Source organism: Bos indicus, chromosome 4, assembly GCF_029378745.1.
Source record: "Bos indicus isolate NIAB-ARS_2022 breed Sahiwal x Tharparkar chromosome 4, NIAB-ARS_B.indTharparkar_mat_pri_1.0, whole genome shotgun sequence".
In the NCBI taxonomy this organism is placed as follows: domain Eukaryota; kingdom Metazoa; phylum Chordata; class Mammalia; order Artiodactyla; family Bovidae; genus Bos; species Bos indicus.
This window is the reverse complement of record NC_091763.1, coordinates 66,784,548-66,806,861: the sequence shown is the minus strand read 5'-3', so window position 1 is coordinate 66,806,861 and position 22,314 is coordinate 66,784,548. Positions and strand designations below refer to the sequence as shown.

Below are 22,314 nucleotides of genomic sequence, written 5' to 3'. Positions count from 1 at the left end.
ACTAAGGCATGGAGGGGAAGTGACTTAGCCTGGATCACACAGCCAGTCACTGGCAGAGCCGTGGTTTGCACACCAGCAAAATGGTGCCAGAATCCCTGCTCTGAGCCATGAAGCCAGCTGCCTGTGATGTAGACCTTCTCAGGGGTGCCACCACCTCTTGAATCTAAGAGCCAGGAAGTCCATGGTCTCCCATTCTCACACCTAAGACAGAGCTCTCGCGTTTCTCCCTGTATGCTCAAGCCTTCTCCCTAAGATTGCTTTTATTTTTTTTCTTGCCTTTTGTTTTCTTTATGGTTCCATCATTTCCCCTCACTTGCTTATTGGTTTTTTCTCCTTTTAAATAGAAAAAGCATGTTGCAAGGTACCTTCTGAGTAAAACCCATGGTTTAAAAGCAGAGAATCAACTTTAAAGAGGCAGGTGTAATGCAAGGGAACTCAGTTTGGTCTTGTCATTAGTTTACAGCTAGGCTCTTTATGGGCTCAGGAAACTGGGGTCTCTGGGAATGCTGCTAGGCACACGGTGGACATACTGAGTTCAGTGACCCAAGACTGTCCTTAACCTTGACCAAGCTGTCATGCAAATTTACTGAGCTTTTGCTGCACAGAATTACTCAGTGTCTGCTTCTAAAGAGTTTAAAGCCTGAATCCGGAGATGACTAGGCTTTTAGGGCTTCCTTGGTGACTCAGTGGTAAAGAATCTGCCTGCAGTGCAGGAGATATGGGTTCGATCCCTGGGTAGGGAAGATCCCCTGGAGACGGGAACGGCTACCCACTCCAGTATTCTTGCCTGGGAAATCCCATGGAGAGAGGAACCTGGTGGGCTACAGTCTAAGGTGTCTCAAAGAGTCGGACATGACTTAGCAACTAAACAACAATAACATGTCACAGAAGTACTGAAAGTACAGTGGATTATTCCCAGACCAAAACTTTGTCCCTTGCCTTGCTTCTTCACTGTGTATTTCCCGCATATGAGGTCCTTAACATCTCATCTTTAAAGAGCCCTTGTGCCCTCTGCATCAGTCACCATTTTCCTAAGCTTACTTCTCTGAGCATCGGGCACTGGATGGGTCTTGCTAATGCTTTGGGTTCTCTCCTGAACAGAAGAATCAAGGGATGAATGGAGCCAGTGAGTGACTCTGAGACAGGGAGTCTGTGCCAAGGTCAGTTCAAGGCACATAGTAGGCACTCAATATCTAGCATAACTTCCTGAACTAGTGAGTTGCGTGAAGATATTGTAATTCACAAAGCAAACTCACTGTGAACTAACCAACCAATACTTGACATCTTCCACCTGTGTAAGCCTTCAAAGCCGGACGCATTCTATGCTGTGTCCTGTCAGAACACCATCAACACATTCACATGTTACCAAGAATATTTTGTAAAGCAAACTCAGTTAGATCAGAAGTAACACATTCAGGCAGAGAAGGCAATGGCAGCCCATTACAGTACTCTTGCCTGGAAAATCCCATGGACTGAGGAGCCTGGTAGGCTGCAGTCCATGGGGTCGCTAGAGTCGGATACAACTGAGCGATTTCACTTTCACTTTTCACTTTCCTGCATTGGAGAAGGAAATGGCAACCCACTCCAGTGTTCTTGCCTGGAGAATCCCAGGGACGGGGGAGCCTGGTGGGCTGCCGTCTATGGGGTTGCACAGAGGCGGACACGACTGAAGCGACTTAGCAGCAGCAACACATTCAGGGCTAGCACGAGTTAACACCTGGGCTTTATTACTAAAGTCATAAAATGGCCTTTGGCACAATCCGCCCCATTCTAATTTGTTATTGTTTCTAAAAGAATAGACTTTGGACCTTGGCTTTACATAAAGACTTTTTAAAAAACCCAGGGAAAGCAACACAGTGTACCCAATCTTGGACATGGTAATAATAGATTCCTGTTTGAATAAGGTCTTTTCCCAGTGCAGGAGTGTGAATGTGTTTTCAAGCTGGTGAAAGCAGGACTCCACCTGTACCACAGACAGCATGTGAAACACAAAGGTGAAAAGCATGTCAGTTCCTGTGTCATCATCCGTTCAGCCTTCAGTGTGCCAGACTGTCAGTTTCAATAGGGATCACGCGATGCAGCGTGGTGTGTTCCTTCGAGCACAAAAACAAAGGCATGCGGGCTGTAGAGTCCTACAGCTTGGAAACGGAATCTGTGCTGCGTCACTTATTAGCTCTGTGGTGTCTAGCAAATTATCAAGCAACTCAGAACCTCAGTTTCCTCATCTGCAAATGGGATAATAACTGCTACTTCCTAGGCATCAGCCCCTAGAGTGGAAGCTCCAGAAAGGGAGGGATTTTTGTCTGTTTTGCTCAGTGTATCGTCAACCCCTGAGCAATGCCTGCATGTAGTAGGCAGTCATCGTGTACGTGTTGAATGTACAAATCTGGGGTTGTTGTGAGGTTCTAATGAGATAACAAGAGAAGCTGTTGTTTACCCAGTGCCTGCTTAGTAAACGACAGCTACTCTTATCTCAGGGACCAGGAAACAGCTGGGCAAGTGATCAAATCTGGGACAAAGTTGAGGGCAGAGGCTCCTGTGGTTAGTGCTACCGGAGGTCAGAGACCAGCGGTCAAGATCAAGGCTGGAAGCCTGAGCTTTTCAAAGTAAGGAGTCATGCCAGCAGTCTGAAATAAGTCCCCAAATTGGAAGGCCAAGGTTACCGCTTCTAGGTTTCAGGGTTTCCAAGTCCACGGTGCCTGGTACCTACCCTTAAAGCATGATCTGAAGAGCTAGCTGAGTGCTCTGCCTTCTCTCCTCTCATGGGCTCACACTGCATTGAGTGGCCTGAGTCCATAGGGTACCAGTGTGAGGCACCTGGACTTACCCACAGATTAGAGCAGTGAGCCCTCGGCTATGGGTTCACAGCTCTGATCACAGCATTCGTGGTGATCAGGTGTGTGTGGAGACCCGCAAGGTGGAGGGTGTGTCCTATAGGAGCCACTCCAGTGAAATAAATGGTAGCCTGATTCAAATATTTTAAACATTTAGAGGAGGCTCTGTTTTCTCAGCTGCTGTTTGGTTTGTCATTTTATTAGCAGCTTTCGTAGTAGCAGGCCAAGAGGCTGCCTAAGGGTAGGGCACACCTTTCCCTGGAAGGTTTAATGGTGATGTTTGTGCAGGAATTCTAGATGCCCTGGCTCTGAGCATCTATCTAAAGCAAACAAAGATGTTCTTTGGGCTTTGGGGCACCTCAGGGATGCTGAGATTCAAATGCTATGGCTTGGCCTCTCTCTTCATGGCCCAAACTTTCATTTAAAACTCTACTGAAATATTAATATGTCTCACTATGATTATATATTTTTTATTTTCCCTTTTATATCTTCTGATTTTTGCTTTATGTGTCTTTGTTTTTTTATTGTTAAGGTGTCTAATGGTTTACAGTGTCCATCTTCTTTGTGAATTGAGCCATTTATCATTAAAAATATTCATCTTTGTTTCACTTTTTAAAAATAAGTGAATTTAAAAAAACAACTCTGTTCTGGTTTATCTTCAGATCATATAAATCTTTCACCTTTATAAAACTCTGTTAGACCAGGAGAATTTGAACACTGGTAGGATATTGGTTGAGATGAAGAAATTATAGTTAATTTTATTTAATAATATTGTTGCATTTTAAAGAGCATTTTTCTTTGATATCATACAATGTTGGATATATGTTTTTTAAATTTATTTAGAATGTATGTTTTTTTAACAAGCAGGGATTTGGAGGGGAAAAGCAGGTAGGATAAAGATAGAACAAGACTGGCTCTGAGTTGATAACTTTTGAAGCTGGATGATGATACATGGGGACTCAGTCTATGACTCAGATTTTCTATATGCTAATGTTTGATAATCAAAAAAAATTTTTTAATGAACATCAGGAACCTCAAAATATGCAAAGTAGAGATGATTTAACAGAACCAAGGAGGGAATTATGTAGCATACTTTCACTAATTCCAATGGATGCTTGAGACCAAATAGTACATGGTTTTTAACAAATATTTATTCGTCTATTTATTTGGCTGCATCGGGTCTTTGTTGCATCGTGTGGGATCTTTCACTGGGGCACGTGAACTCTAGTTGTGGTACCCCGCTGCTCCAGGGTGTGTGGGATCCTGGTTCCCTAACCAGTGATCGAACCTGCATCCCTTGCATTGCAAGGCAGATTCCCTACCACTGGCAAGTCCCAGCTGCTTAATTTTTAACAAGTAAGATTTATGGAGGCATAGAATCTGCTTAAAATTACCTATGTTGCCTCCTTCCGCCATATAATCTGGTTCCTGGTTTTCTAGAGATTCCTGTTAAGGCTTTTAGCAGCACTACCAGCAGAGGTGTCACCTCTAATCATTGAGTTGATTTATGGGATTTTTTTCCTTCTGAGATCTAGAATTGCAACAGGTGACTTAAAGAAAAAAATTTTTTACTTATGTTTTTGTATTTATTTTTAATTGGAGGGTAATTACAATATTGTTTGGTTTCTGCCACACATCATCATGAATCAGCCATAGCTATACATATGCCCCCTCCCTCCTGAACCTCCCTCCTGCATCTTACCCCAACACGTAACTTTGAGTGTCAGGGAAGCTGTGAGGCTGGCAGCTACCACCTCCCTTGCTACTTTGTATTGAAGTAAGCCTTGAGATCTAACTCAAACACCAGATAACTCACGATGGTTTGTGAAAACGATTGCGTGTAGTGTCCCCTGCCCAGGTGCAAGGACACCCAGTACTCAGCTGCTGTTTTCTCCTCAGACAAAGCACAGAGGACGTGGTGGGAATTACTGAAGCAAAAATTTTCCAGGTGGCAACTCTTCCCAACACCAAGGTCACCCAGATATGGAAAAATGTTCACCTTCAGCATTCTCTCCTCTCTAACGCAGTGGTTGTCTGCACAAGGATTGCAGAGGATGGTGAGGGAAAAAGACCTTTAAAACCCACTCTGAGGCAAAACCTTTGGCCTTGGAGACAGCTTGGAAAGTGTGTTATGGCTTAAAAAAAAACAACAACAAAAAACAAGCCCTTGTGGGTTCCTGAGTAGGTGACCAGCTATTCTCAAGAGATCAGATCCTAGGCACTTAGGGACTATTTTAAATCTCACGACTGTGAAATACAGATTCTCTTTTTAACCCTTTTGGCATTGCAGACTGTAAGATTTTCTGGCAGATATTATTGGTTTGACTGGAAGGGGGGAAAAGTACAATAATACTGGGACTCAGATCTAAAAAAGAAGGCAATGGCACCCCACTCCAATACTCTTGCCTGGAAAACCCCATGGACTGAGGAGCCTGGTGGGCTGCAGTCCATGGGATCACTGAGGTTTGGACACAACTGAGCGACTTCACTTTCACTTTTCACTTTCATGCATTGGAGAAGGAAATGGCAACCCACTCCAGTGTTCTTGCCTGGAGAATCCCAGGGACGGGGGAGCCTGGTGGGCTGCCGTCTATGGGGTCACACAGAGTCGGACACAACTGAAGTGACTTAGCAGCAGATCTAAAACAGAGAGGAAGGCTCAGCACACAGGGCACAGCCCACTCCTGTAGCTCAGGGGCCCCTCCTGCGAACATGACTGAGGGCTGGTAAATGAGTTGTGCTTTTTGACCACTAATTCATAACTATCACTAAAAATGCTCAGCAAAAGTACATTGTTGTATCCAATAGTAAAGATTAAAAAAAAAAAAGAAGAAGCCATTTGTTAAGGGAGAAAGACTCACTGGAAATGTGCTCTGTCTTTGCTCACTTCTTCAAAGGCCATCATGGAGATCTGGACCCACCCCTGGGAGCACAGCACCCTCCTTCCCCACCTGGAGAATCACTGCAGACAGCTAGGGTGGAGTTGGGGAAAAGTAGAAAGTCACCAGCAATAATAGTGATGATCCCAGGTGGGGGTTGGAACACAGGCTCTAGGGAGAATACCAGGAACCACTGAGATCCCATATGAAAACTCGAAACACACAACAGCACACGCATCCTTCCTTTAGCTCTTAGGTGGAATGAATGGACATATGGCAGCTGTATTTGGATACACTGTTCTAGAACATGTCACTTTAAGGCCAGGAGAACCAAGACCAGCAAGGATCACCCAAGCACCCAGTTCCCTGACCCTCTGCTTTGACGTCCAGAGTACTAACCCTCGACCCACCCCCACCTGCTGTAACTTTTTGGGTGTTGTCGTCACCTTCTAGATGACGGGTACCGTACCTTCTTGATTTCGGGAATCAGTGCATTTCACCAAACCTCTGGTTCTCTTTCCTGCCAAATGTAGTTGTGGTTTCTGCCTTAAGGTTGGGAGGACAAGCCTGGAAAAAAGACAGAATGCATTGAAAGTCACTTTTCGGCATGGACGATTTCCCAGTAGCAATTAAAATCGTGCATGTGTGCTCAGTCGCTTCAGTCATGACTCTTTGCGACCCTATTGACTATAGCCTACCAGACTCCTCTGTCCCTGGGATTCTTCAGGCAAGAATACTGGAGTGTGCCCTTAGGGGATCTTCCCAACTCAAGGATCGAACCCACATCTGCATCTCCTGCCACTGCACTCGAATTCTTTACCGCTGAGCCACTAGAGAAGCCCACTTAAAATAGTGAAAGTCAAAGTTGCTCAGTCCTGTCTGACTCTTTGAGGCCCCATGGAGTTCTCTAGGCCAGAACACTGGAGTGGGTAGCCTTTCCCTTCTCCAGGGGATCTTCCCATCCCAGGGATCGAACCCAGGTCTCCCGAATTGCAGGCAGATTCTTTACCAGCTGAGCCACAAGGGAATTAAAATAGTGCTTGTGTATTATCATTCAAAACAGTGATCCTCTAACATACTGCTGCAAACAGGTTGACAGTTGAATGAAGACATTCCTATAGAGTCACTCTTTCCACACACTGTGAGAAAGAGAAGATCATGGTCTAATTTGAGGTTTCCCTAAAAGCAGACTCGGAGACAAAGGTTTGGTTCTCAAGTAGTTTATTTAGAAGGTGATTCCTGGAAACTCTGGTAAGGGAGTTAGGAAGTGAGATAGTGGAAGAAAGAAAGCTGTGGAGAGTGTGTGGGAAATCAGGCTGCCTCCTGGCAAGAAAACATGCCAGCCTTGCCCTGCTTATTCCCTCGTGGAATAAGCAGTGCCTGTGTGGTGCCTGGGCTTGGGCACTGCTTCAGAAATTCACATTCAGTGAATGAGAGTGCACCCTCTCTGGTGCTTGCTGGTGACATCAAAGCTCATATTAAACAGCCAGGCCACCTGCTGATGGTGACATCACCATGAGAATTTTAAAGGTTGCACCAGCGATGTGCTTTTCCCAGAAATTTCTCTGTATTTATAGAACACTATTCTGAGGCCCTCAAAAGAATTCTCAGCTGTGGCTCAGTTCTTTGGTCCTCAGTGAGATGAAATTGGAAGCTAAAATATGCAGCGTGGCATTCCCATGTGCAGTATTAACATTTACCAGTAATTATCAGTATTAATGTTTCATTATGGATAATACTATGTGACAACAAGTGGGCTAATTTTAATACCTGTTTGACCTTGACACACTGTTATCATGAGTCAAGGTCAAATCTGGTGTCCTGTTTTACAAACAAGCTCAGGCCCTCTAAGACGTGCAGAAGACCTCAAAGCAGATGAAGCAACTAAACTGTATTGCTTGTTCACACTTAACAAAGTTCTTTTTGGTAAGTGTCAGAGACATTCAGTAGCGGGAAGTGGTTGATGGTTAAATAGCCTCGACATTAAGTCATACCCAACATGTTATGGGCTGAATTGTGTCCCCCTCCAAACTCACATGTGACTGATAGGGTGGGCTTCCCAGGTGGCGCTAGTGGTAAAGAACCCGCCTACCAATGCAGGAGACTCGAGTTGGATCCCTGGGAAGATCTCCTGGAGGAGGGATTCTTCCAGTATTCTTGCCTGGAGACTCCCATGGACAGGGGAGCCTGGAGGGCTACAGTCCATACATTCACAAAGAGTCGGACATGACTGAAGCAACTTAGCATGCATGCACGAAAGGTTAACACGTGAAGATACAGGAGGACATGCTCATTTGCAAGCAGAAGAAATCAAGCCTGCCCACACCTTGACCTTGAAGTTCTAGCCTCCAGGACTGTGAGAAAGTAAATTTCTATTGTTAAGTCACCTGGGCTGTGGTTCTTTGTTATGGCATTGTTATGGCAGCCCCAGGAAACAAGCACACAGTCTGTGTTAATAGGAAGGGACAGAAACTGCTCACTGGCTCCCTCAGCTCAGGGACACCCATCCTCTATCCTCTCCACTCCTCCACCACGCTAGGAGGAAAGGTCATTTAGGGCAAATCTTAGTTCCAGAGTCAGCCCTCCCCAGACAGAGGGCTGCATCTTGCATCGTCACTCCCTGCTGTGTAGACACATCCTTTCCCCCAAGGTTTTGTACTTTTTTTTTTGGTCTATTTTGTTCTAACTTTTTCTGTTTTGTCTTATTTTGTCTACTATTTAGAAAATGCAGAATTTCTGATTAGCAGAGGCCTTCTGCTTCTAAGACCTTGTTTAAAGACCTTTGTGTCTAATGACATTAAACTGCTGAGTGGACTGCAGGAGTAATGCATTTCAGAATCAATGAGCAATAACTTCTATTTCTAGAAGCTTATATGGAGAGTGGTATCTAGTCCTTACCCCCTTAGATTGTTTTGGCAATCAATTATAGGACTGTGTTTCAACCATCACAAAGTAAATCGCTCTGCTCGAAGGCCACACAGCAGCTGTTGACTCCCTTCTTGGGACCTTGTTGTTACTGATTCTTGCTGGAATAACAGGGCTCAGTTATAGCTGGAGTGGATGGGTAGACCCAGGGTAAGTCCCACCAGCTCTTCATAGAAAATAGGTTTGTCCCCTTGGACAGAATATAGATGAGGTGGGATTCATACCATGTAAGAACCTCATAGTCAGTGTTAGAGGTTTGAGAAATGCTTTATTTTTTTTTTTTTAACTTTAGTTAACATTTCATCAGTAAATCTTAAAATCTACCGGTCAGTAGGCATAAATTACTTTCATGTCTGAGGTGTGTTTTTATTTTTTGCAAATGATTGTGCTAGGCTGTGAGATCCCCCAAATCAGTAGAGTTCTTTGGTCTCTACCTTCAGATAAAACACATGAAAAGATAAGAACACAAAGTAATATGTTTCATTGCAGCAAGGACGAAAGAGTGCAGGTTAACCAGAACTGAGTTATAACAGACCATAATCATTGAGGGATTGGATTAAAATAGCTGCCTTTCTCATCAGAGTGGAAAACGGCGTGGGCGAAGCCCAGGCACTCACTCCAGGTGCTTCCACGCCCCTCAGTTTGGCATCCCGGGAGCCTCCCTCGCTTCACCCTTGTCCTCGCTCCGTGACATAGTGCAATTAAACTTCACTTCCTCATAACCCAGCATTTCAGAAGCTAAATCAAGTTGCTTCTGTTTTTAAAAGAATCGTGACACCATTCTCCCCCATTATTTGAGAAAAACACAGAAATGAAATTCTTCTCCTTGATTTTTATTTCATCATGTTCTACCTCATTCCACAAAAAGTTGGCACAGCCATTGTTCAAAATTCTGCTTTCGCAAACGTTTTTTAAACCCTTCCCACAGTACTTGGCTTCTAAGATTTTTTTTTTCTGGTTTATGAGGTATCTAATTCATTTGTTAAACAAATCAAAAAGTTCTGTACAGGTGTCCACCAATTCAATTATAAAACACACCGTTCAGGTCTCCCACTCCTATTGATCATTGGTGTCATCTGGAGCATCCACTATTCCCTGAACCCCTGCAGCCTATGACTTAGATGACTAGAATGCTTTATTATGGTGATTTTCTTTAAAATATTTCTATATAAGTACCAGAGTGTATCTGTGTGTATAGTCATGTGACTTGGTTTTTTCTTTTTGTGTGCGGGTCTTTTACTTTTTACTGTGCTGTGTGTTCACTGTTGCGTGTGCTATTCTCTAGCCACGGAGAGAGGGGGCTCCTCTCCAGCTGCAGTGACAGGGGGCTCCTCTCCAGCTGCGGTGAAAGGGGTCTTCTCTCTAGCTGCGGTGGGAGGGGGCTCCTCTCTAGCTGCGGTGGGAGGGGCTCCTCTCTAGCTGCGGTGAGAGGGGGCTCCTCTCTGGCTGCACTGAGAGGGGGCTCCTCTCTGGCTGCGTTGGGAGGGGGCTCCTCGCTAGCTGCGGTGGGAGGGGCTCCTTTATAGTTGCGGTGAGAGGGGTCTTCTCTCTAGTGCCGTGGGAGGGGGCTCCTCTCTGGCTGCGGTGGGAGGGGGCTCCTCGCTAGCTGCGGTGGGAGGGGCTCCTCTATAGTTGCGGTGAGAGGGGGCTCCTCTCTCAGTTGCGGTGAGAGGGGGCTCCTCTCTAGCTGCAGTGAGAAGGTCTTCTCTCTAGCTGCAGTGAGAGGGGGCTCCTCTCTAGCTGCACTGAGAGGGGGCTCCTCTCTGGCTGCGGTGTGCAGGCTTCTCATTGCTATAGCTTCTCTTGTTGACTCTAGGTCTTGCTGGCTTCTGTAGTGCAGCTCCCATGCTCTAGAGCACAGGCTCAGTAGTTGTGGGACACAGGCTCTGTGTTGCTTCCCAGCATGTGGCCTCCTCCTCTTTCAACATAAGATTTTTCATCAAGATTTAAACTCTGTGTTTTGTTAAAGGTTCCTTATCTTTAAAACCATCCCTTTGATAATGTTGTTACTCAGATTAGTGGAATTTAAAACTGTAATTAAAAATGTGTGTTAGTCGCTCAGTCATGACTGACACTTTGCAACTCCATGGACTATATTGCCTGTCCATGAGTTCTCCAAGCAAGGATACTGGAGTGGGTTGCCATTTCCTACTCCAAATTAAAAATAATTTATGGACTAATTATTTACTATCTTACATTCATATAATATAGTCATATATTCTGCCAGTACAAGTAGTATTGGTTCTTAAAATGGAATAAATGGACCATCAGGGAAGTTCCATGTTTCACATTTTGATGTGCATCTGTCCTACCCATGTAAGTCCCTTTAGGCAGAAATTACATCTTAATCAACCCTGCCAGGGTTCAGCACAAGGCCTTGTATAATAAACACGCCCCCAAATTCACTAAAATAAAGTTTGTTGTTTAATCTCAAAATGCAGTGTGAATTTAAAATAAAACAACTATTTTTGTCTTGAGAATCACAAAAGGGGCCTGCCAGGGCACCCAAGTGTGACTCATACAATATACTCATTAATGACACTCCTTGTATATTTTAATAAAATGGGGCCACCTCAAACCCTCCCTTAAAATGCTGTAGCATCAGAGATCAGAGAAGTAGCTGGCACATCTACTAAGTGCATCTGAAGGCAGTTCCTGTTTGTTGATCCTATTGATACTCTATGCCTGAAAGAGTCTGTGACTTCCAGATGCTCCGTCATCTGAACAGACTTCAGCCTGGAAGAAGAGCTGCTGTCACTGGTACCAGTAGCCTGGGGGGTCTTTAAATGGCCTTTCCCTAAGCAGGACTGGAGCCCCTTCCTTAGGGCGAGGGGTTGACTTCACTGGGATGCCAAGCAGGCAGCAATCCATCAGTGCAAAGGAAGGACAGGAGACAGGGACATATCTCAGTTTGCAAAAGAAATGGTTGCACTACTCTGATTACATGGAACCTCAATCCACAGGCCTACTTTTAGGAGATGTAAAACCAAAATGCAGTTGAGCAAAGTGAACTAAAAATAGTCCCCTGCTTTATTCTGTTATAATTCACTTCCTCAGATGATGGGCCTGATCCATTTAAGCAGAATTCTTTCCCTGTCATAATTGTCATAAAGATGTTTTGATGATAATTAAGAACAATGAACGTCTACATTTCCTCTTGATTCATTGCAGCTGTCATGACCTTCTGTCTATTTCCGCTCTCCTCTAGAATTTCTGGCATTCAGTGAAACAGATGCTACAGTATTTTTAAGGGAGGGTTTAAGGTGGCCCCATTTTATTAAAATATACAAGGAGTGTCATTAATGAGTATATTGTATGAGTCACACTTGGGTGCCCTGGCAGGCCCCTTTTGTGATTCTCATGACAAAAATAGTTGTTTTATTTTAAATTCACACTGCATTTTCAGATTAAATAACAAATTTTATTTTAGTGAATTTTGGGGAGTGTTTATTATACAAGGCCTTGTGCTGAACCCTGGCAGGGTTGATTAAGATGTAATTTCTGCCTAAAGGGACTTACATGGGTAGGACAGATGCACATCAAAATGTGAAACATGGGACTTCCCTGATGGTCCAGTGGCTAAGACTTGGAGCTCCTGATGCAGGGGGCCTGGGTTCAATCCCTGGCCAGGGAACTAGATCCCACATGCCACAACTAAGAGTTCATATGCTGCAACTAAGACCCAGCACAGCCAAATGAATAAGTAAATATTTTTTTAAATGATATGAAACATATGATCTCAGCAACTGGCATCAGAATTTTTCTTAAGAAGAGACCTGTCTTTGGGGACATACAGTCTATAAGGAGATGGGATCGGGTGTGGAACTTAAGGGCAGGAATGAAGCAGAATAAGAATGACTAGAGTGACTAACAGAGAAGGCAGTGGCACCCCACTCCAGTGCTCTTGCCTGGAAAATCCCATGGATGGAGGGGCCTGGTAGGCTGCAGTCCATGGGGTCGCTAGGAGTCGGACACGACTGAGCGACTTCACTTTCACTTTTCACTTTCCTGCATTGGAGAAGGAAATGGCAACCCACTCCAGTGTTCTTGCCTGGAGAATCCCAGGGACGGGGGAGCCTGGTGGGCTGCCGTCTATGAGGTCACACAGAGTCGGACACGACTGAAGCGACTTAGCAGCAGCAGCAGCAGCAGAGTGACTAAACCACACCACACGAAGCAAGGGGAAGAATTTGCTTTGTTCCTAAGAGGCTGAGCAGAGGGAAGATACAGTTAAGAAGACAGTGAGAGAGAGGAACCAGAACACTGATTTGACTCTGAGCCAGTGAATCCTCCTGTATTGGAATGATGAGCGACCATATGAGGCCCAGGGGTATCCAGTGCTCAATGCGGAATTGCTGCCTGGAATCTGGAAGCGAGCATGCCCATGAGGCATACACGGCCTTGAAACTGTAGAACTCTTTGGGAGGCTTTGAGAGTCCCAAGGGCCTCAAGAATGGCTCTCAGCCAGTCTCCTCCAGATCTCCAGGGCTCAGGAAACCTCAGCCAATATCTGCATATCTGGGTTAAACTTCTAAAATGTATGGCTATTGTACAGTAGGTAAATGCAAGGAATTAATCCTGACTTGGTTTAATCTAGGCATCTCTGCAAGAGGCTTTATAGCTACGCCTTGAAAGACAGATGAAAGTGATTTTTTTTTAAAGAAAGCCTCCTTTTTTAATTAATTTATTAATTTTCTATTTTTTTGGCTGTGCTGGGTCTTTGTTGCTTTGCATGGGCTTTCTCTAGTTGCAACGAGTGGGGGTTACTCTTCGTTGCGGTGATCAGCCCTCTGATTGCAGTGGCTTCTCTTGGTACAGAGCACAGGCTCTAGGCACCTGGGCTTCAGTAGTTGTGATGCATGGGCTTAGTTGCTCCGTGGCATGTGGAATCTTCCTGGACCAGGGATCAAACCATCCCCTGCATTGACAGGCGGATTCTTATCCACTGCACTACCAGGAAAGTCCTAAGATGAATGTGATTTTGACTGACAGAGTTGGAAGAAACAGGCATATCATCCAGACGGAGTGCGTGAGTCTTGAACTTGAGATAGAAAGTACGTGACCAATACAGGGGCTGGAGAACTGGGCCAGGTGGCTGGGATGTAAAATGTGTGGGGTAGAAGGTTGAAGCATGGACTGTAGTCAGTGCTCATAATCTTTATTTCGGAGTCAACAAGGGAGGCCGTGTGCTGAAAACCCTGCATTTTCCCCTGCAGCCAGCAGGGAGGTATGAAAGGAGAGTAGGGGGCCTAGGCTAGGAAAGAAAGAGGTGGACCAGCAGGGTTGGCCCACACAGGCTTCTGTGTTACCTGAAGAGGGAGTTTCAGGTACAGGCTCTTTGCAGTGGAGGGTATCAGCCTCACAGCGTAGAGTTACCCTAAGCAGTTTCCATTTTAAGTGCTCTCTGCCCGCCCCCTGCCAAGACGGCTCCTGGATCACGTTTAATGCAGTAATCAGACTGTTCTCAGGCTCCATCATTCAGCCTTGGCTGTTCTTTCTGGCCCTGGCAAAGGCCTAGCACTTAGCTCCTTGGGCCCCAGCCCCTCTCATTTTCTCTCCCTCCTCCCTTCCTCTTCCTTCTGATGCCCTTCCCTGCCCCTTGCTTTCTACTCTGGCTGTCACACTCCGTTTGACGCAACATCTGTTGTGGTCCCCAGCCAGAAAGCAGGGGGCCCACTGCCCCCACCCAGCTGCAGGCTTTCCATGTGTCTCCTGGGAGTTCACCCTTCACAATTTTCCTGAGTGATGTCATTACTAAGATGCAGTATGGTGGATGAGAGACCCTGACTTGCCTGGGCTCACCTCTCAGCTCTCCTCTTACTGGTGGCAGATAGCCTGCTTCCTCTCTGGGCCTCATCTGTAAACTGGACATAATATTCATAACTAGTACCTCCATCATGGGACTGTCCAAATGCCCTGTAAATGAATTAATATACATACAGTACTTGGAGGACTTCCTTGGTAGCTCAGCTGGTAAAGAATCCACATGCAATGCAGGAGAGACCCGGGTTCAATTCCTGGATTGGGAAGATCCTCTGGAGAAGAGATAAGCTACCCACTCCAGTATTCTTGGGTTTCCCTGGTGGCTCAGACAGTAAAGAATTTGCCTGCAATGTGGGAGACTGGGGTTTGATCCCTGGGTTGGGAAAAATCCCCTGTCAGAGGGCATAGCAACCTACTCCAGTACTCTTGCCTGGAGTATCCCATGGACAGAGGAGCCTGGCGGGCTACAGTCCGTGGGGTCTCAAAGAGTCAGACACGACTGAGTGCCTAAGCACAGCATAGCACTTGAAACAGTGCCCAGCACACACACATACCTTCCCATTTTCTTTGAGTTACTGCTGTTTCTGTCAACCTTTGCATGTTGCAGTTTTCTTACCCAGACTCCAAAGTCACCTGTGTGTGCATAGTAAAGGGTAGGAACTGGATCTCAGTGGAAGCTGATTATTTCAGATGAAAGAGAGGAAGGAGTCACAGGTTCAAAGCTTTGATGAATGGGAGAAAACCTTTAACTGAGACAGAAATGCTGGGAGGGATGAGCTGGAATTGCCCACAATAGTGTTATTTCTTTGGCTACCTGATATGAAGAGCCAACTCATTGGAAAAGACCCTGATGCTGGGAAAGACTGAAGGCAGGAGGAGAAGGGGATGACACAGGATGAGATGGTTGGACGGCATCACTGACCCAGTGGACATGAGTTGGAGCAAATTCCAGGAGACAGTGAATGACAGGAAAGCCTGGCGTGCCGCAGTCCATGGGTTCGCAGCACAACTGAGTGACTGAACAACAACATATTATCTCACTAGCTTGCAAATTAATCTGCTGGGATGGGAACATGTTTTTTTTTTGGTAATAATTTTTGACTAAAATAAATAGAAGATATGAAACCTCAACCAGTTTTTGAGACATTGTTCCAACTATGTATTATGTATTTCTTAGCAATTCCTTAGTGTCAGGCCCTCGACAACCAATGCTGGGCTCTTTTTTGAGTTTACAAGGTTGTTCTTCCAACTTAGGTTTTAAAGTCAGGCTTTCTCATAATTTAAATTTTAGTCTTAAAAGCCAGGGAATCTCAGCATCATCAAACAAGAGAGAATAGTGCTGAATGAATCCCCATTTCTTGGGCCAAAGTGACCAAAGGATAAAGGTATGAAAATGGTTTGAAACACCAGGACTGTGACATAACCTCAAAGGCAGTGACTTCTCTTACCATACCTGCATGTTTTGTTGGAGCAGACAAATGTCAAAAACCCAGGGGCTTGAAGTTTATACAGAGTTCATTTCAACAAAATACTGATAATTTGCTCTGTTGTTTTTTTAAGTTGGATATGCTGGTACTAAAAGAGGAACACTTATTTTTTGCATGCTAAAAGTTTCCACTCAAAAATAAGAGGAAAAACAATGCATAATATAAAAGCTATAGTATTTGGCAAGAATTACAAATGATATGCTTTGGAGGGGGTGTGGATCATTTAAGGAAAAGACTAGCTGAAGAAGTTTTAAATAAAAGATCTTGTAAAGGAAACAATTTTTGATGTAGAGCTAATTGGGCTTCCCTGGTGGCTCAGACAGTAAAGAATCTGCCTGCAGTGCAGGAGACCAGGGTTCCATCCCTGGGTCAAGAAGATCCCCCGGAGAAGGGCATGGCTACGACTCCAATAGTCCTGCCTGGAGAATCCTATGGACAGAGGAGCATGGTGGACTACAGTTCATGGGGTCACAATGAGTCAGACATGACTCAGTAACTAACACTTTCACTTTTCACTTAAGGGAGAAGTAAAAGTTGGGGCAAGCATAGAGTGCTGGGACAATGGGAGCATTCCCATAAGAGGCAGAAGCTTGAACACAGGCTTGAAAGTATAGTTCAAAGATAGGGAGGATTGCCATACAGTGGAACTGCTTTATTACATCAGTGTGGAGAAGGCAATGGCACCCCACTCCAGTACTCTTGCCTGGAAAATCCCATGGACGGAGGAGCCTGGTAGGCTGCAGTCCATGGGGTCGCTAACAGTCAGACACAACTGAGCAACTTCACTTTCACTTTTCACTTTCATGCATTGGAGAAGGAAATGGCAATCCACTCCAGTGTTCTTGCCTGGAGAATCCCAGGGACGGGGGAGCCTGGTGGGCTGCCGTCTATGGAGTCGCACAGAGTCGGACACGACTGAAGCAACTTAGCAGCAGCAGCAGCAGCAGTGGGTAGGAAAATGTTGGCATTTGCAGGTAAACTCAGCAGTCAAGCCCAGTGGGTGATATTAATGAGGACTTTGACTTTTTTTACTCCAAGGGAAATGGAAAACCCTTGCAGGTTTTGAGCAGAGTCACCTGATCTGGCAGGAGCACTGCTAAGGGTCAGCATGTTGTTCTAGGAACAAAACAGAGCTCTTTATCTGGCCTTCCAGGATCAGGAGGCTTCCTGGAAAATAGCCAAGAGACAAGTGTGAAAAGAGCAGAGAGATTAGCTCAAGCTAAGGTCCAGAGGTGAGCTCCAGCATGGAAGGAAAGATTGGGGCTGGTCACTTGGTTGGGCCTTGTACAATGTGAAGGGATTTGAACTTGATCCTGAGGGCAGTGAGGAGCCAGCAAAGGTTTTTATGGACATGGTAAGTGACATGTCCCTTATACAGACCACTCAGATGGCTGTGCAGAGGAGGGCAAGACAGGAGGCAGGAAGACCAGCTGAGGGAATCTGGAAGTGCTTGCATTAATACTGGTGGCCTGCATTAAGTCAGCATTGATGGAGAAAAGGAGCCAGATTCTAGAGTCATCACCAAGGAGAAGTCACCAGGAGTTTTTGATACAGTGGCTATTGAGAATGAGGAAGAGAGAAGGGTCTGAGATGGCCTCCAGGTCCTTGGGCATGGAGATAGCTGCCAGCATATGGTGACCAAATTGATGCCCCTGAATGAGATGACTTTGACAGATGGAGTTCCTTGAGGACATAGAGAATAGGCCCAGACTCCCCTTCACCTATAGCCATAATGAATGGGTCCAAACTCTGCTTCACCTCCTGATAAGGATATGATGCTGTGGGAAGCAGCTCTGTATTCCAGGTAACAGTCCTGGGTCTGTAGACAGTTGTTTAAGAAACCAGAAAAGGAGGATAGAAAGTCCATTTTTAATTGTATACAGTATTTGAACTTCTGAAAATGAGAAATAAAACTGTTAGATCTCAAAATGCCTCATTATGTAACAGCCTGGCTTGTGCCCATTCGGGGTACAGGGAACATTGTGTCAGGCCTGACAGGGGAGAGTTCACGTTCTCTAAAAATATTTCCTGTGTCTCTGTTGGATGTCAGGCTCTCTTTTCTACATAAAGACGGTAGCAGCAGGAGGAAACGAATGCCAGTTCTGGCTGTTCTTGGAATTCAGATTTAGTAAAGAAATACAAGAACGCAGGCTATGGATCCCTGTCTGCCCCCAAGTATAGAGAAGGAAGGGGCGGCTGAGAGCAGGGCTAAGAAACAAGCTGTGTACCTGGAAGCCTGAGTGCTAATTTAACAGCCCCATTGGAGAAGTCACCTTTAGGAGACTGCAAGGCTGGAATCGTACTGCGCGGATTGGGTTAAGATCATCTCTGAGACAAACAACCTGCTAGATTTTGGTTAGTGGTTCTCACAGAAACCAATATCAATCAAGCAGATGTAGTAATGACACAGGGCAGCAGGGTCACAAGTAGCAGGTCAACGTGCATTTCACTCCGTTTGGGCTGGACCGCCATCCTCCTCTCTCAAACTATACTGAACCCTGATCAACTCATTTGCTGGAACAACAAATGGATATGCAGAAGCTCTTATAATTTATCAAGACAGGAGGACAGACACCTGGTTGTCCTTGGCCCACTTAGTACTGTTCTAATCTTCCTGGTTTCTTCAGGTTTTCAGCCTGTATTTGGAAGGGCCATGGTCTAATTTGCATTACTCTTCTACCACTTTGCATCTTTTTAGGATCCAGGGCATTCCATGGGAAGCTTGCTTTAGAAAAACTGAGTCAACAAAAGCTTTGTGTGGAACTCACAAATTGTCACACTCAATAACAATGTTAAGAAAGAACAGGAGCAAACGTTCAAATGATAGCTCAGTTCCTTGTTTTGTACGTAGCGGGGGCAGGCAAGCCTGTTGGGTATGTTTGCCATAGAAAAAGTGTTCAGGAGTGACTCTCACTCAATTTTTTTAGTGAAGTTGCCAATAAGCAGGATTTACATAGAGTAAAAGACCCAGTGAATATATGAAAATCTTCTCTTTCCTGTTTCTGTATCCAGTAACCACAGTAACCAGACCTCTTGGGCTTGATTTTTAAGAAAGCAAATTACGAATATTGCAGGTGGAGTAGAAACACCCACCACAGCAAAATATGGTCTTCAATGTGCAGTTGAATATGTCCTTAGATGTCCTTTTGTACAAAACCAGTTGAGCTGTGGTCCCCTTTAGCTATGAAGTTATTCGCTCTTTCCTACTTCACAAGACTGAGGATAACTTTACTAATACCAGGTAAAGGAGCGCCCTCTAGTGGAAGACCATCAGGGCAGTCAGTTCCGTTCCTTTCAGTCGCTCATCATGTCTTTGCAACCCCATGGACTGCAGCACACCAGGCCTCCCTATCCATCACCAACTCCCAGAGTTTACTCAGACTCATGTCCATCGAGCCGATGATGCCATCCAACCATCTCATTCTCTGTCGTCCCTTCTCCTCCTGCCTTCAATCTTTCCCAGCATCAGGGTTTTTTCCACTGAGTCAGTTCTTCTCATCAGGTGACCAAAGTATTGGAGTTTCAGCTTCAGCATCGGTCCTTCCAATGAATATTCAGGACTGATTTCCTTTAGGATGGACTGGTTGGATCTCCTTGCAGTCCAAGGGACTCTCAAGAGTCTTCTCCAACACTACAGTTCAGAAGCATTAATTCTTAGGTGCTCAACTTTTTTTATAGTCCAACTCTCACATCCATATGTGACTACTGGAAAAACCATAGCTTCGACTAGATGGATCTTTGTTGGCAGACAGTGGCACAGGAAAAAAGGCAGCAAAGAAGAACGTGGGGCTTCGCAGGTAGCGCCAGTGGTAAAGAATCCACCTGCCAATGCAGGAGGCCTAGGAGTTGTGAGTTGGATCCCTGGGTCAGGAAGATCCCCTGGAGGAGGAAATGGCAACCCACTCCAGTATTCTTGCCTGGAGAGTCCCATGGACAGAGGAGCCTGTGGGCTGCAGTCCATGGGGTCACAGAGTCAGACACAGACTGAGCACACACACACACACATACACACACAGAGAAGGATGTTGAAACGTGATGGGACCTGCCATACCCTCCAGGTGATTTGGAAGATGTTTATCAACAAATCTGTCATGTGGAATTGACAAGAATGTACTGAGGCTTGTGCTCAGTAGAAATGCAAATTCACATCATTATTCCAGGGCTTCCCTGATGGCCGGCTCAGTGGTGGGGAATCCACCGGCCAGTGCAGGAGACACAGGTTCAGTCCCTGATCCAGGAAGACCCCGCATGCCGTAGATCAACTGTGCCACAACTATTGAGCTTGTGCCCTAGAGCCCAGGAGCCGCAACTACTGAGCTCATGTGCTGCAACTACTGAAGCCCACAAGCCCTAGAGCCCCTGCTGTTTAACAGGAGAAGCCACTGCCGTGAGAAGCCTGCACACCACAACCAGAGAGTAGCCCCCACTCTCTGCAACCAGAGAAAAGCCTGAGAAGCAATGAGGACCTAGTACAACCCCCAAAAATCATATTCCAGGGATGTACTATGTTCTTCATGGCACTCACCTTTAAAGCTTGGGATGGGCAAGGTCAAGGAATGGGGGCTGCATTTGGGTAATCAGTTTAAAAATGGAGTTCAAAGATGGTAAGGTGAACACCCCCACCCCCACTCAGGGATTGTTAGAGTATGGTTCCAGTTGCTTCTTTTAACAGAAGAATGCAATTCATTGTATTGTTTATCTTGTAACTAGGAAGAAAATTACAAAACACTTTCAGCCCCAATCCTGCAACTGTAATGCTAGATTTTTACAAAAATGTTCATACTTCTCTTGGCTAGGGTCATGATATTTCTGTTTGCCTTTTGTTCCTGTTACTAATTGTTTCTAAATACAAGAGTAAACTTTATAAATCTTAAAATTTTGAAGTTTAAAATGACTTATGGGCTAATGGTTTATAGAGAAAGAGTTTAAAGATCATCTTGTGTGGGAAATATCCTGCTGTACGTGTGCATTTGTACCTATATTCATAAAAAATGTGTATCGTTAGGATTGGGACCTCTGGCTCATAGCTCAGTTGTTGACCATCATCAGTGAGCTCTTCTCAAGAGGTCAGAAGCATGTTTCCAGGCAACAAGAAACTGACTCTGAAGCTTGTGCCCTTCAAAGCCTGTGTAAGATGCATCACCTGGGCCATGGAGTCAGCTGGTGAAAATGCAGACTCAGCACCTTTTAACTAAAACCGCAACTGCCTTCATTTCCAGTCTGTGACACTGGAGAGTCTCTGGTTGTTCTTTTTGGCAAATGGCCATGTGGAGGAAATGGCTATTGCAAGAGCTTGTATAAGTTCTGTCTGTCCTTCAAGGACCATCTAAGGTCTCCTGTCTTCCTCAAAGCCTGCTGAGCCTGATAAATATACCCTTTCTGAACTCTTAGAGTCTTCCTCTCTGTGCGACTCACGTGGACACACAGTCATATGCTGTGCGTGAGTGTACCGTCTCCCTGGTACCTGCTTATGCCCTTGAGAGCAAGACCAGTGTGTTACGTATCCTGGGTTTAGTTCATTCACACTCATTCATTCATTCATCCAGTAAACAGTTTTTGAGCCTATCTAGGACCAAGTTTTCTGAAATGGCAATGGCACCCCACTCCAGTACTCTTGCCTGGAGAATCCCAGGGACGGCAAAGCCTGGTGGACTGCCATCTATGGGGTCGCACAGAGTCGGAAATGACTGAAGCGACTTAGCAGCAGCAGAAGCAGCAGGGCCTAGTTTTACTCGCTGGGGAGGTATTAGTGAACAAAATGAACAAGATCTCTTTCCTAAGAGAGTCTTGTGGGGGCGGTGAATCTGCAACTCATAACCACAATTGGAAACTTTCCACAAGGAATGGTAAGTATAAATATATACACTGTGACAAACTTACAGGGGATAAAAGGAATAAGGTGCCCTAAGAGAGAACCCTGGGTAGCCTTATTTAGGTTAGGGGCCAGAAAAGACCTCCAAAGTGATGTTAAAGCTGAAAACCAAAGGCATGGTATTCCCCATACAGCAGGTGCTAGAAAGTATTTCTCACCTTGAGAAATGTTTAACCAGATCTTAGGTCATGTAATATAAACCTTCTAATTGTGGAGGGTCCTCCTGGCTATGTCTTCTAGTGTGACCCCCCTCCCTTATTTGCCACCAACCTGTGTATGTTCTTTCTGCTGCTCCCTGGTTCTGATAGCCCATGGAGACCCCACTGTATCAGCACAAGCTATAGTGGAAGTGAAACAGTCGGACCTCAGTGTTACTTGGAGAGGTTATTCTCGTGAACATGTTTACAAAGCATTTTCGTAGTCCAGAGAATACTTGCCCTAACTACGGCACCATGACCTTGATCTGTAGTGCTTCAAAATAAAAAGCACGTGGCCTTTGGAATTCAGCAGATCTGGGTTAGGACCTAACCCTGTGACTAGGAAGAGATTTCATA

The 22,314-nt window shown here is 45.3% G+C and overlaps 1 protein-coding gene across 7 annotated transcripts in view; it reads left to right on the top strand.

The window, feature by feature from the left end:
* WIPF3 (WAS/WASL interacting protein family member 3) overlaps positions 1-22,314 on the top strand; it is an 84,845-nt gene that overhangs the window by 33,515 nt on the left and 29,016 nt on the right. The window lies entirely within an intron of this gene.